This window comes from Nyctereutes procyonoides, unplaced genomic scaffold (genome assembly GCF_905146905.1).
Source record: "Nyctereutes procyonoides isolate TBG_1078 unplaced genomic scaffold, NYPRO_anot_genome, whole genome shotgun sequence".
Taxonomy (NCBI): domain Eukaryota; kingdom Metazoa; phylum Chordata; class Mammalia; order Carnivora; family Canidae; genus Nyctereutes; species Nyctereutes procyonoides.
Window position 1 is genome coordinate 48228430 of NW_026575044.1, and position 12746 is coordinate 48241175.

General features: G+C 40.0%; 1 protein-coding gene across 4 annotated transcripts in view; it reads left to right on the forward strand.

Annotated features, from left to right (window-relative positions):
* The first annotated feature begins 238 nt into the window (after nucleotides 1-238).
* The window catches only part of ANKRD12 (ankyrin repeat domain 12), a 123799-nt gene continuing 111291 nt past the window's right edge, over nucleotides 239-12746 (forward strand). Inside the window, exon 1 of one of the 4 annotated variants that reach the window (XM_055323700.1) lies at nucleotides 239-590. The gene's annotated coding sequence lies outside the window, so the exon portion shown is untranslated. Of the gene's footprint in view, nucleotides 591-1387; nucleotides 1408-12746 lie in introns of those variants that run through there. The other 3 variants (XM_055323702.1, XM_055323704.1, XM_055323703.1) reach the window with 3 other exon arrangements.

Here is a 12746-nt window from a genome sequence, read left to right on the forward strand (position 1 = left end):
CGCTCTGGCTAGGGGCCGGCGACCGGGAGGCAGACGGCGACGCCTGGGTGGGGCGAGGAGAAGGAGCTCCGGCCTGCACCCCCGCCGCCTCCTACTTGGTACCTTCCGCCTCCTCCGCCCCGCGGCTCGGGAAGCTTCTCCGCGGAGCTGAAAGAGCGGCGGGGGCAGCGGGGAGGGGCCGGCGGAAGGGGCGGGCGGGCGCCGGGGGCGGGGCGCTCACGCCGCCCGTCCCGTGCCCACCGAGTCACGTGCCCGCGTCGCAGCCAATCGCCGGGCGGCGCTGTCCTGGGAGCGAGGAGGTTGTGGTGAGAGACGGACGGAGACCGGAGATGTTTTCAAGCCCGGCCTCCGCGGCGTTCGTGGCGGTTGCAGCGGCGACGAAGACAACGACAGCGACGGCAACACCGAGGCACTCGTTCAGGGGGTGAACCCTCCTGCGCCGATCGTGCCTCGGGTCCGTGAGGGTGAGGGGGGCGTGGCGACAGGCGAGGAGGAAGGAGGGGCGCGGCGCGGTTTCGAGCCCCGTCCCCGGCGCCTGGGAGGAGACCCCTCAGTTCCGCGCTGCTCCCGTCCCCCCTCCCCGGAGCAAGGTAGGGGACGCGCCAGGCCCTCCCTGCCGCGTGCCGCCCGGTCCGCCGCCCCGCGGCGCCGCCGGCCTGACAGTGACAGGCCGTTAGTGGCCGGGGCGCGGGGCCGCCCCGCCCGCCGCCGCCCCTCCCGGAGCCGCGAGGAGCCGCGAGGAGCCGCGGCGCGGCGCGAGCTGCCAGCGGGGCGAGGGCGGCGCGGGGGGACCCGGCGGGGCGACCCCCCGCCGCCGCTGCCGGGGTTGGGCTGCCGCCGCCTCCCGGAACATGGCGGGGCCGGGAGGAGCGTGTGCGTGCGAGTGTGCGCGGCCCGGGAGGGCGCCGGCGGCGTGCGGCGGCCGGACCCGGCGGGGCGGGGCGGGGCGCGGCGCGGCGCGGCGCGGGGTGGGGGGCGCGCCCAGGCCGCCGCGCGCGCCCGTCCGTCCGTCCGCGGGGAGCCGGGGTGCGGGCGCGGCCGCGGGAGACCGCTGCGGCCCCAGCGGGAGGGAGCGTCGCAGGTACCGGGGTCCTGGGAGAGGACGAGCAAGGGGGAGCCGGGGAGCTGCCAGCTCGGGAGCCCGAAGGGGAAGGAGAGCGGCGCGCTGCGGTTCTGTCGTAAAAGCCCCTGCAAGCGCGCTCTGCCGCAGTGGGCAGCCGGGGCGCTTCGCCTGCTGCAAGTGCCCCTTCGAACGGTGGCCGTAGACCCTTGGAGCACGTCAGGTTCTGAGAGCTCGTTTTGAGGGCGGATATGGTGTGACGCATCCTCGAGGATCCCAAAGCGTTGAGTAAACGGTTGTACAAAGAGGTTACCGAAGCCCAGCTGACAGCTGTTTTAATAATAACAGTAAGAAGCAGTTTGGGATGGGAAGTTACCACTATTGCACCAGTCGAAACCGTAGGAAACCTTTTAAGCAGTGCAGTCGTTGACATTGTAATTTCCACCGGACACCCGCGGCTAAACTGCGAACGCGATGGAAACGGGTTGCAGATTCAGTGATGTGTAAAGCCTTGGAATTATGTGTGACCCCGAAGTTGAAGTGAACCTGTGTTCTTAGTCATGGACTCCTTTTTTATTTGAAAATGGTTTACGTAAATTATGAAGGAAGGCGAACCGGTAAAACTGCTATTTTAAAACAAATTGACTTTATTGAAAACATATGCTCAAGTAGGCTGTTAGAAAATCTTGGGCACTGATCTGTTTCAGTTTCTTCAGTCATTATACAAAGGCTTTCCTGGAGATTAGCTCAGAACTGGCAGAACACACGCTCTGTTGGTGCCAAGTGGCTTAAAAACAAATTGAGATAGTGTTGACTGTGTAAGATCAGGTCATTGTATTAACCTATCTTGTTGGGGAAAGTCTTTAATTTGGGCTAAACGCAAAAAAAAAAAATTTTTTTTCTTTAAAGTCTGAGAATGTTTCCCCAGGAGATTATAGGCAAGAAGAGAAAGGTTTTACTGCTTAAATATCTGTTATAGTTGACACAAGTACTAACTAAATTTCTTTTAGAGGAAGGTCTCCAGCCGGCTTGGCTAAAGTCAAACTTAGGTATTCGGGGTATGTGTTCTATTTTAGGGGCAGACGAGGTGTTAAAATGAACTAAAATCTAAGTGTTAAGTGGTATTGATGGAAGGAATAGAGGTAAAAAAAAAAGAAAAGAGTAAGAACAAAGCAGGATTCCTTTAGTGTTTTTCATCTCTGTGATTAGGGTGGTTATGTGAGCAAGCAGAGCTGGGAAAGTGAAAATCTAGGGATGAGTATTCCGTGAGGAATATATGAGGAAGAATGAAGAGAACTAAAATATTCCGATGATGAAAGAATTTAGTAGTTGTTCAGTCTCTGGTTTTAGTTCTTGTATATCAGGAAGGAAAGAAGAAAAAAAAAAAAAAACACTTAAATTTTGTTTGGAGACCAGTGCCTACTCAGTGGAATGAATTCAAAAGGAAGATTTTTTTTTTTTTTTTTTTGTCAAGGTGTTTATGTATTCTCTTTTTTTTTCCTGTAGAAGTTACTGGAAAATGTGATAGTTTTCTGAGGTAGCTTGTAGAAAATGGTAGTGGGATATTTGAAAGACACTTTGTTGGAAAAGAGATTTTTATTCTAAGGAGTAAGAATAATAGTAAAAATACTCAATTTGTTGGCAGTAGCTGACTGGTAGTTAAATTTTCTTCATTCTTGTTTTAAGAGCATTATTACAGTCTAAAAAGAGAATGATCTGAGAGATTATTTCCATCACAGCCAATAAGAGGTTTAGACTGCGTTCTGTATATAAACTTGATGATACTGAAGCAATGTCTTATCAGAAAGGCATGAAAATTTTGTCTGACAATTGGAATAGGTTGCTTAAAAGTATTCACAGTACTTTGTGATTTTGAACTTGTTGCTAAAATTAACATGTATTTCTAAAATGCCTGTATTGTGTAAAGGGTATAGTCATGGTGATTTGTCCTTAGAACTGGAAGGGACCTCAAATTTTCTAGTCTGTTTTCCTCAAGAGAAAATAAAGTCCTGGTAAGGTGAAATGACTCACCCAAGTCACTACAGCCTATTTAAAAAGTCTGTCGTTTGGGCCTAGAGATTCCTTTCTTTGAAAATGCTAACGCCTCTGTCTTTAAGAAGTAACTTTATGGAGTAGTGGAAAGAATATTGAAATATAAATGAGAGGTTCTCAGTTTGGATTCCTGATTTAAGAAAAAAAAAAAAATCACTTGATTTATTACTTCCTAACTGTGGTTCTTGATAAATCACGTTAACTTTCAGAACCTTTTTAATCTATAAAAAGTAATTTTCCTAAATAATTTACGAGGTTGTTGGATAGAACAAATGCGATTACATATGGAAAGCAGGAGGCTTACTATAAACTTTTATAGATATAAAAAGTGGCAATATTTTTGTGGCAATATTTAAAAAATAAATACAGTGTTACCGTGAAACAAGGTGTCTGATCCCTAGGTTTTTGCTTAGCCTTAGCTTTATTGTTTCCAGCACCTGCTGTTTTACAGATTATAACTCCCTGTAGATACATTTTCTTATCCCCACTTAGTTCTAATCTTAGTAAAGCCTCTTACGAACATTTTAAATATTGCAGTTGTTAGAGCCTGACTTCCTCTGGAGAATATGAAGTTTCTCCATATAGCATTTGAAAACATTCTCATTTACACTCATGCATGCATAATCTGTTTAACAGTGGCTTTTAAAAAGTAATAGTGAAAGTATCTTAGTTGCGATGTTAATTTGTCTGTTGCTAGTTTCCACATATGGCAATAACAGGAGATAATTTCCTTTATAAACTTCTCTTTGAATGGTTTGTGTTAAGGTTATCTTGTACATCTAAATATATAGAAATGTCCAGATTTTTTGTTTGCTGGCTCTCACTCTTATGTTTAAAGACCTTTTCTTCTAGTGCTTTAAATTGATAACACTGGAAAACAATATGTCAGTATTGTTTATTATAATATTACATAGATTACCTGTAATCTTGAAGCTAAAAGTTATGATAAACATTGATTGAACACTTAGAATGTGAATTATCTGTTCAATGTTTTATGTAAAATATTTAAAAATTTCAAAATAACCCTGTTAAATAGATACTATTATTATTCTAACACATGGTTGAGGAAAGTGAGGCTTTAAACTGTTTTGTGTAGATATTCACAGACATTAAAAAAGTGACAAGACTGTATTCCTGTTCTAAACCATTTGTCTGTGCTCTGTCTCTAATTAAGAGTGTTTAGCTGATTTTGCAAAGTTTTAAGGCAGTGTTTCTTAAATTTCAGACTTCATGAAAATGAGGGCCAGATATTCTACCTTCTATTGTGTTGGTCAGAAAAACAAAAAGAAAAGTAAATACTTTATGAGAATCTTGGAAGGTAGGCAGCAAGCCTTTTCTGAGATGTTGAGATGACTATTGGGGTTTTTTATGTTAGTTGTCAGAAGCAAATGAATCTCACCAGCTACAGAAGGACTGTGGTTGTTAACATTACAAGGAGCGATTTTAACAAACTCCACCTTTATGTTGGTGCCATTTTTATAAAGAAACATTTAATCATAGTGACTGGAGAGAAAAAGATCACTAACCAAACTCATTAAGGACTTTTATAAAGGAATACATCCATCAATAGTAAATTTGTCCAGTTTAGAAAAATAGCATCCAAGACTTGATTTTCCAATTGAGACCTTCCAAAATGCTAAGAAATTCAAACTCTGAAATTCTTAGAAAAATTAACTTTAAACACAGAAATGGGGATCCCTGGGTGGCGCAGTGGTTTGGCGCCTGCCTTTGGCCCAGGGCGCGATCCTGGAGATCCGGGATCGAGTCCCACGTTGGGCTCCCGGTGCATGGAGCCTGCTTCTCCCTCTGCCTGTGTCTCTGCCTCTCTCTCTCTCTCTCTCTCTCTCTATCATAAGTAAGTAAGTAAGTAAATAAATAAATAATAAATAAATAAATAAATTTAAACACAGAAATGCTTCCAGATTGAGATAAGTAGAAAAGATAAACATGAAGCTACAAGTTATAAGGTGGAAATAATTTCTTTTTCTTTGGTATCTCAAATATTGTCTATTCTTTGGCCAATCCCTTAATATTTACTTATGGCACTAAAATTGTTTCAATATATATAGTTTACTTTTATGACTTTTGGTTTGTATTTGGGCCATAATTAGTGGAAATATCGCAATATTTGTGATGAGTATCATATTTTTTACACTTTCTTAAAGATTTTTTTTCAATTTTAAAATTAAGCAATGTCTGTACCTAAAATGGGGGCTCAAATTTACAACCCCAAGACTGAGTTGCATGCTCTTCCGACTGAACCAGCCAGGTGCCCCCAAATAACATATTTTTAAACTACTTTGTTGCTTGAAAGAGGTGAGAATCTTGTAGCTTTTCAGATTTCGGATTGTTCTTCCTTCTACATAGGAGTTTTTCTATCTCCTGAATTCTAATAGAGAACAAAAACTGCATGTGTGGTTCCCTCTTCCTAGAAATAGCTGTATTGACTCTATACAAGATAATAGTATGTAAGAAATATGGTGCTGTGTAGTTCATGAAGTACTTAAAAAAAAAAAAAGATTTATTTGAGAGAGCGTGAGTCGCATGCAAGCACAGGGGTGGGAAGTGTGGAGAAAATCCTCTATCAGACTATGCTGAGTGGGGAGCCTGAATACAAAAACATGGGGGCTGGATCCCAGTACCCTGAGATCATGATCTGAGCCGAAATCAAGAGTTGGATGCTTAACTGACTGAGCGACTCCGGTGCCCCTGTTCATGAAGTACTTTTTACTTCAGATCCTTTCAGTTTCACAACTACTCTGAGATCAGGAAAACATCAGCTAACCTGATGATGTTGAACCATGGATAGGAACCAGGTTAAAATTCTCTGGCAAAATGCTAGACTCTTGAAATTCACTCGAGAAAGAGAAGTATTAACATCTAAAGGAAGAAAGAAGAAACACATATTTTTATTTTCCTTTATACCAAAGACACATTGTACACAGAACCTTCTTTCTATTTTGTTACACCTTTTCTGAAACTTAAGCAAGGTAGGAGTAAATACTGAAAACATTCTTGATACCACTTTACTAATAAGTGGTGATTGAGAACATTAAAAGTTTTACAGAATGTTTTCAACCTTAATTTATACAAAAATACTATAACTAAAAAGAAACCTTTGTTATATTCTGTTGTTCTGTAGTAAAGTCTTGTAACCTCTGAGTTAAAATAAGTCCTTTTTACCAGAGTTTAATTTTGAGTATTTGAAAGTTACTTGGTGATCAAGAAAAAGAACTTTTATTGAGCTTCTGTACTTGAGGTAGTGTTAGATATCTTCAGATACGTTATGTTAATCAGTGATGAGAATAGAGATCTTAAATACCTAGTTATAAAAATACTTTAAAAAGATGTCACTGAAATATCTCCAATTTGAGATACCAGCACTCAAGATCTAACTTGAAATTTATAAGTGCTGTATAAATACAAGTTTGTTGCTGTACAAGAAATTTTTCTTAAGATCAAGCTAATTCATTCATAGATTTACATTGAGGTAGGTCATCCAGTGGTGGTTATTCAACCTTCAGAAATTATTCCTGTCTTCCAGGTGTTCATTAAAACATCCCAAGAATAAAGATGAATGTTCTCTTTAAGCTGCAGTTGAACAGGATAAAAATACCTTTTTACTGAGTTTCTGTTTGTCCTCATATCATTGAAAGTAAACAAGAATGTTTGACAGCAAATTGGCTTACTCATTCTTCCTTTCCTTTGTCCCTTCTCTCCTTCGGGGCTCCTCCTTCCCCTTTAGATGCTAGTGTTCCTTTGCCTTTGCAAACACCCAGTGAAAAATATACCTATCTGTTGTTGGTTGACAATTTACATTTTTGTTATTAGATTTAAGTGTTACTGCTTACACTTTGTATTTCAAGGCTTTTGCCTTTAATTATGGTATGAATATTGATTTTAGTAATTTAGATCATTAGCTAATATATTAGGAAATAGTCATTTTCATTTTCTCTTCTGTGAACTAACACTTCATATTCTTTGTACATTTTTCTGCCTTCTTTTTTTTTTTTTAATTTTTATTTACTTATGATAGTCACAGAGAGAGATAGAGGCAGAGACACAGGCAGAGGGAGAAGCAGGCTCCATGCACCGGGAGCCTGACGTGGGATGCGATCCCGGATCTCCAGGATCGTGCCCTAGGCCAAAGGCAGGCGCCAAACCGCTGCGCCGCCAATCCGCTGCGCCACCCAGGGATCCCATTTTTCTGCCTTCTTTGTTCCTTCTTATTGAAAACTTCTAGGAGTGGCAATCAAGAATTTAAACAACTTTGAAAACTTTTAGGGTGTTTTTAAATTACAAAAATAATATGTGCATATTATTAAAATAAAAAACTATGTAATAAAAAGGTTATTACCAATTCTCCAACCTCCCCCTCTGGATATTCTTTGTTTATTAGAGATTGTTAACCTTCTATATGCTATAAATATTTTTTCTAATTAATCATTTGTATCAGAACTTGGATTTTACAGCCTTTTGGCAAACCCCAGAAGAAACTGGCTCTCTGCAAATTGTTACCTTATTGAGATGATAACTCTTTGGACTCTCTTATTATACCTTCACACCTCTAGTCCAAGAATTTATCCAGCCTATAACTTTTGTGAACTTTGATGTTAGGGAAGATGGAGCTGAAACAGTGGGAATCCTTTGAGCTTAGGGGAAAACTGGAGTGTCTCACATTTAAGTCATGTTCATTATGGAGTGCCTGTTAACTTGTACAGGTGTAATTACAAATGATCTGTGATTGATAATAGGCCCTCTATATAGCTTTTCATTCGCTCCTTACAGTGACTTTGTGAAGTTTATCTTGTTCCATTTTTTTATTTTTAAGAAATCTACACCCAACATGGGGCTCAAACTCGACTCTGAGATCAAGAGTCACATGTCCTCCCTACTGAGACAGCCAGGCACTCTCTATCTTATTCCCATTTTAGAGATTCGATTCGATTAAAATCTGTGACTGTGTTGTTTCCTCAAGAACTACACCTTTAAAGAAGTTAGTGATATTAAAAGAAAAAAGAGATAAAGTAATAGATAAATTTTTTCCCTTTTAGGGAAAAGTAATTATTTTGTGTTCTGGATTATGGATTTTTTTGAAGAGTGAAAGGATTTGAATGATCTAGTTTGACAGTGTAGTAGTTTATCTCTGGGTATTGAATTTGAAAGTAACTAGAATTTTTGTCTTTTCTGAGTTTTCAAGTTGAACAAATATGGATATAATATTGTAAACATTTCATAGTTAAATTTTAAATAAATATTTCTATGAGCAGCATTGCATTTATCACTGTTGAGACAGGTGTTTGGGACAAGCAAAGACAGTATTATGGTCTCTGTCTTTTTTAAGGGTTTATACTCAGTGAGCAAAACTGCATATGAAATAGGACAGTATTTTTTTTTAAAGAATTAATTTGAGAGAAGCGAAGAGCATTAGCTGGAAAGGAGCAGAGGGAGAGGGACAAGCAGACTCTTCACTGAGCATAGAGCTAGATGAGATTCAATCCTATGATCCTGAGATCATGACCTGAGCTGAAACCAAGAGTCGACACCTAATCGGCTGAGCCACCCAGGTATCCCAGGATTGTATTATTCTTAAACATCTAAATTGCTTTCTGGTTGGTATACACAGGAGCATAGTAAGCCCTGCAAGGACATAGATGGTGTTTATCTTGTTCAGTATTGTACACTCAAACGAATTTCATCACACTGTAACGAGTCATTGTATATTTATCGAATGACCGAGAACCACCCCAATGCCAGTGACAGAAGAATGGTTTGATTGGCATAAGAAGGCTAAGGAAGAAAAGACGAGTAGTACATGAGATTACTAAGATGAGGGACTTAAAATGAATTTGCAAGATGAAAATGATATAGTGCAGATTTTCTTAGAATGATTGTAGACATTGTGTGGAATTCAATAAGACACAAGAAGATCAGTAATAAGGTTGTTAGGTCTTAAGGTTTTATGTCCCAATGCTCTAAGCATATATCTGAAGAAGACATTCTCTTCTTACATGGAGCATAAAATCTAGCAGGAAGACATAGTTATTTAAAGCAAGGATCCATAATTAGAGGTTCTGTAAACATTTTGAAATTACATTGCAAAGTCCTTAGTGAATATGCCTTCAGAGTCTGAAATAGGTATGTCCAAAAGAGACTAAGAATCACTGACTTGAAAATTTAAGTTCAATTTTGATCTAGAATCATATTCTTAAATAGTCCTAAACTTATGTTTTTAGGTATTATTTTTATAGTATTATATATTATAGTATATATTATACTATACTATAGTATTATATATTATAGTATATATTATACTATACTATAGTATAGTAATATTTCCTTTTGATAGATTAAAGCAATATAGTAATATTTCCTTTTGATAGACAGAGCTCTTTAATATTGGCACTTTCAGTGGGATTTGCCTCCCCGCCCCCCGCTTTATAACATTTGTGTGGTTACGTATCCAGAAATGTTTTCTTTTAAAAGTGAAACAAAACATGCATGTATGCCTTCCCATGGGGTTTGGAGTTTTCATAATACTACCCTTTTCTTGTTACTTTCTTACAGTTATTTTAATACATTAAATTTACTCTGCTGTGGTAAGTTAGCATTACCATATTTTTCCTTATTCTCTTCAGTATACTTTGGTAAGGAACCAGTTTATAATTCTAAGTTAGTGTGGCCAAAAGAGCTAACAGTAACATGTACATATTTTACTCTGAGCCGGTTTAGAGCATGTTTTCTTTTAAATGCCTTAAAATATGTTATCCTGAATTCTTGGGTGTCGTATAGTAAGTAGGTTTATGTTGGAGAGTATGCAGGGAACAGAAAAAGTGCAGTTACAGATAAGGACTGAAATTTCAACCCTGGTGTGAAGTCATATGGAAGCTATAAATTTTGGCTCCAGTTTGAAGCAGGGTTACAACCCATGGTATAGTTGGGTCAGGGGAGGAATAGTGTGGTATGCAGATTAGAAATAATTTAATATTTCCAGTAACATTGCTCTTTCAAGGTACTAATTTCAGCAGTTTCTCTAACTCCATAAAGAGTTTGGGCATAGATAAAAGTGAGTTTCAGGATCAAAGACTTGCGTAGTATAGAAGCAGTGATTCTTGTGAACTGCTCTTTTTTTTATGCCATGGCCTTTATCCTAAATTTCTTCTATTTTTATGTGCTGGTGTTAAAATTACACCAAATTATCTAAAAATTAAAAATACTTCCATTTAGGGCAGCCCGGGTGGCTCAGCGATTTAGCGCCACCTTCAGCCCAGGGTGTGATCCTAGAGACCTGGGATTGAGTCCCATGTCAGGCTCCCTGCGTGGAGCCTGCTTCTCCCTCTGCCTGTCTCTGCCTCTCTCTCTCTCTCTCTCCCCCCTCCTCTCTCCCTCCCCCCCCCCGTGTCTCTCATGAATGAATAAATAAAATCTTAAAAAAAAAAAAACACCTTCCATTTAAAAGTAAAATATGTGGGGATCCCTGGATGGTTCAGCAGTTTAGCACCTGCCTTCAGCCCAGGGCATGATCCTGGAGTTCTGAGATCGAGTCCCACATCAGGCTCCCTGCATGGAGCCTGCTTCTCCCTCTGCCTGTGTCTTCTCTCTCTCTCTCTCTTATAAATAAATAGAATCTTAAAAAAAAAAAAAAAGGTAAAATATGTGCCCTGTCATTTTAAATGAAAGCAATAAAAGTGAGATCGTTACTTGAGATTAACTGTGAGGTGTGGGATCCTGCCTTTGGCCCAGGGTGTGATCCTGGAGTCCTGGGATCCTGTTCCTCATCAGGCTCCTGCATGGAGTCTGCTGCTTCCTTTGCCTGTGTCTCTGCCTCTTTCGCTCTCTAATGAATAAATAAATAAAATCTTTAAAACTAAACAAACTGTGAGGTGTATTTAGAATGGCACCAGATTTATATTGCAAAGATCAGCTGCTTGTCCTTTGAGGAGCAGGAGAAGGGGGCAAAGTTAAAATACCAAAACCTTTTTTATTTTGAAATACTTTAAATAATGTAAAAGGTACAGGAAACAGCATAATGAACTTCCTGGGTACCTATCACCAGCTTAAGAATTAAACATTACGAACTAGTGGAAGCCCTCTATATACTTTTCCTGAATCCATTTCCTCACTCCCTCAAGGGAATTCCTATCTCCCTTTGTACAAACCTCCCAACAGTGACATTTCCCTTTCTCTAGACCTATGTAATTTCTTTCTTCACAGTTCACCGTGAACTCTACATTTTAACTTTATTGCATATTGCATATGACAGTAAGAGTGGTCTGAGAAGGGGAGTTGAAAGTAAGACTATATGTGAGGTAAAAATCTGCCTTAAAATATAGGCAAGGGAAAGTTAGATTTCATCACTGTTCTATTTGCAGAACAGAATTGATAAATTATACGTGAGAATAATCTAACAACATAATTATTTTAGGAAGAATAGTGTGGTAGCAGCAGTGTAGAGTAGTCGGTCTCAAAGGAAGTGGTGATTTGCTACCTCATTTTGACTGACTGATTTCCTCCTAATTTTTGTACGTTGGTGAGATTTTACTTGGCCTGAAACTTTAATATTTTGATGGAAGAGAAAGGAGCTGGTGGCAAAATCCTTAATAACGAGCGTTTCCAGTTTCAGGATTTGGGGAGTTACCCCCTTGACCCCCTTTAGAATCTGTTGACAGTGCAGTGAATACAAATTAGCTAATAGATTTCTAGTTTAGCCATCAGTGATTTTTTTCATCCCCCATGCCAGCCATGCGAGGAATGCTACACCTAATCATTTTCTCTGAGCTCTTGCAGCCCTCTACTGGTCTAGGGAAGTTGCACAATTTAGAACCCTATAGGGTAAGAAAGAGGTCAGTAACTCAGCAACTCATTTTTAGAATCTTTGAACTTTAGAAGGTATTTATGCCAACTCTCTCAATTGCAGATGACTATTTTATATAATACACCTTAATAATTCTGGAAATAAATGTATACATAGTATATTAGATACCCGTGGCAAATAGATCGTTGTAAGCACACTGCCTATATTATAGTCTTTAAAAAGTCTGAATGTATTTTTAGAATGTGGTCCTTTATGGTCCAGTGTTTGACAGTGTCAAAAACATCTTTTTACCACTAATATCTTTTGTAAGTATTGTCTAATAAAGTAATGAGAATTTTTTTTTAAATTTCAGCTATTAGTTGCTACTGTTAGAAGATAGACACAACAGAAAAATGCTAATTGCTTCTTTTATTTTATTTTTTTTTAAGATTTATTTCTTTATTTGGGAGAGAGAGTATGCACATGTATCCGGGGGAGGAGCAAAGAGGGAGGGAGAGAATTTCAATCAGACTCCCTGCTGAGCATGTTGCAGATGCCCCAGCACGCTGCAGGGCTCAATCCCATGACCCTGATACCATGACCCAAGCCCAAATCAAGAGTAGGATGCCCAAACAACTGAATCACCCAGGTGCCCCTTAAATTATCTTACTTTAAATTACTTTCAGCAACTTTCTGTTGCTGGAGCCAGAAACATGGGTATTATTCTAACCTCCTTACTCTTGTTTACTATTACTCCCTATCTCACAACTGGTCATTATACTTTAAGTGGTTTCCTAGTCTCTCATCTGACTTCTTTTAGTCTTCCAGAGTTTCACCAGC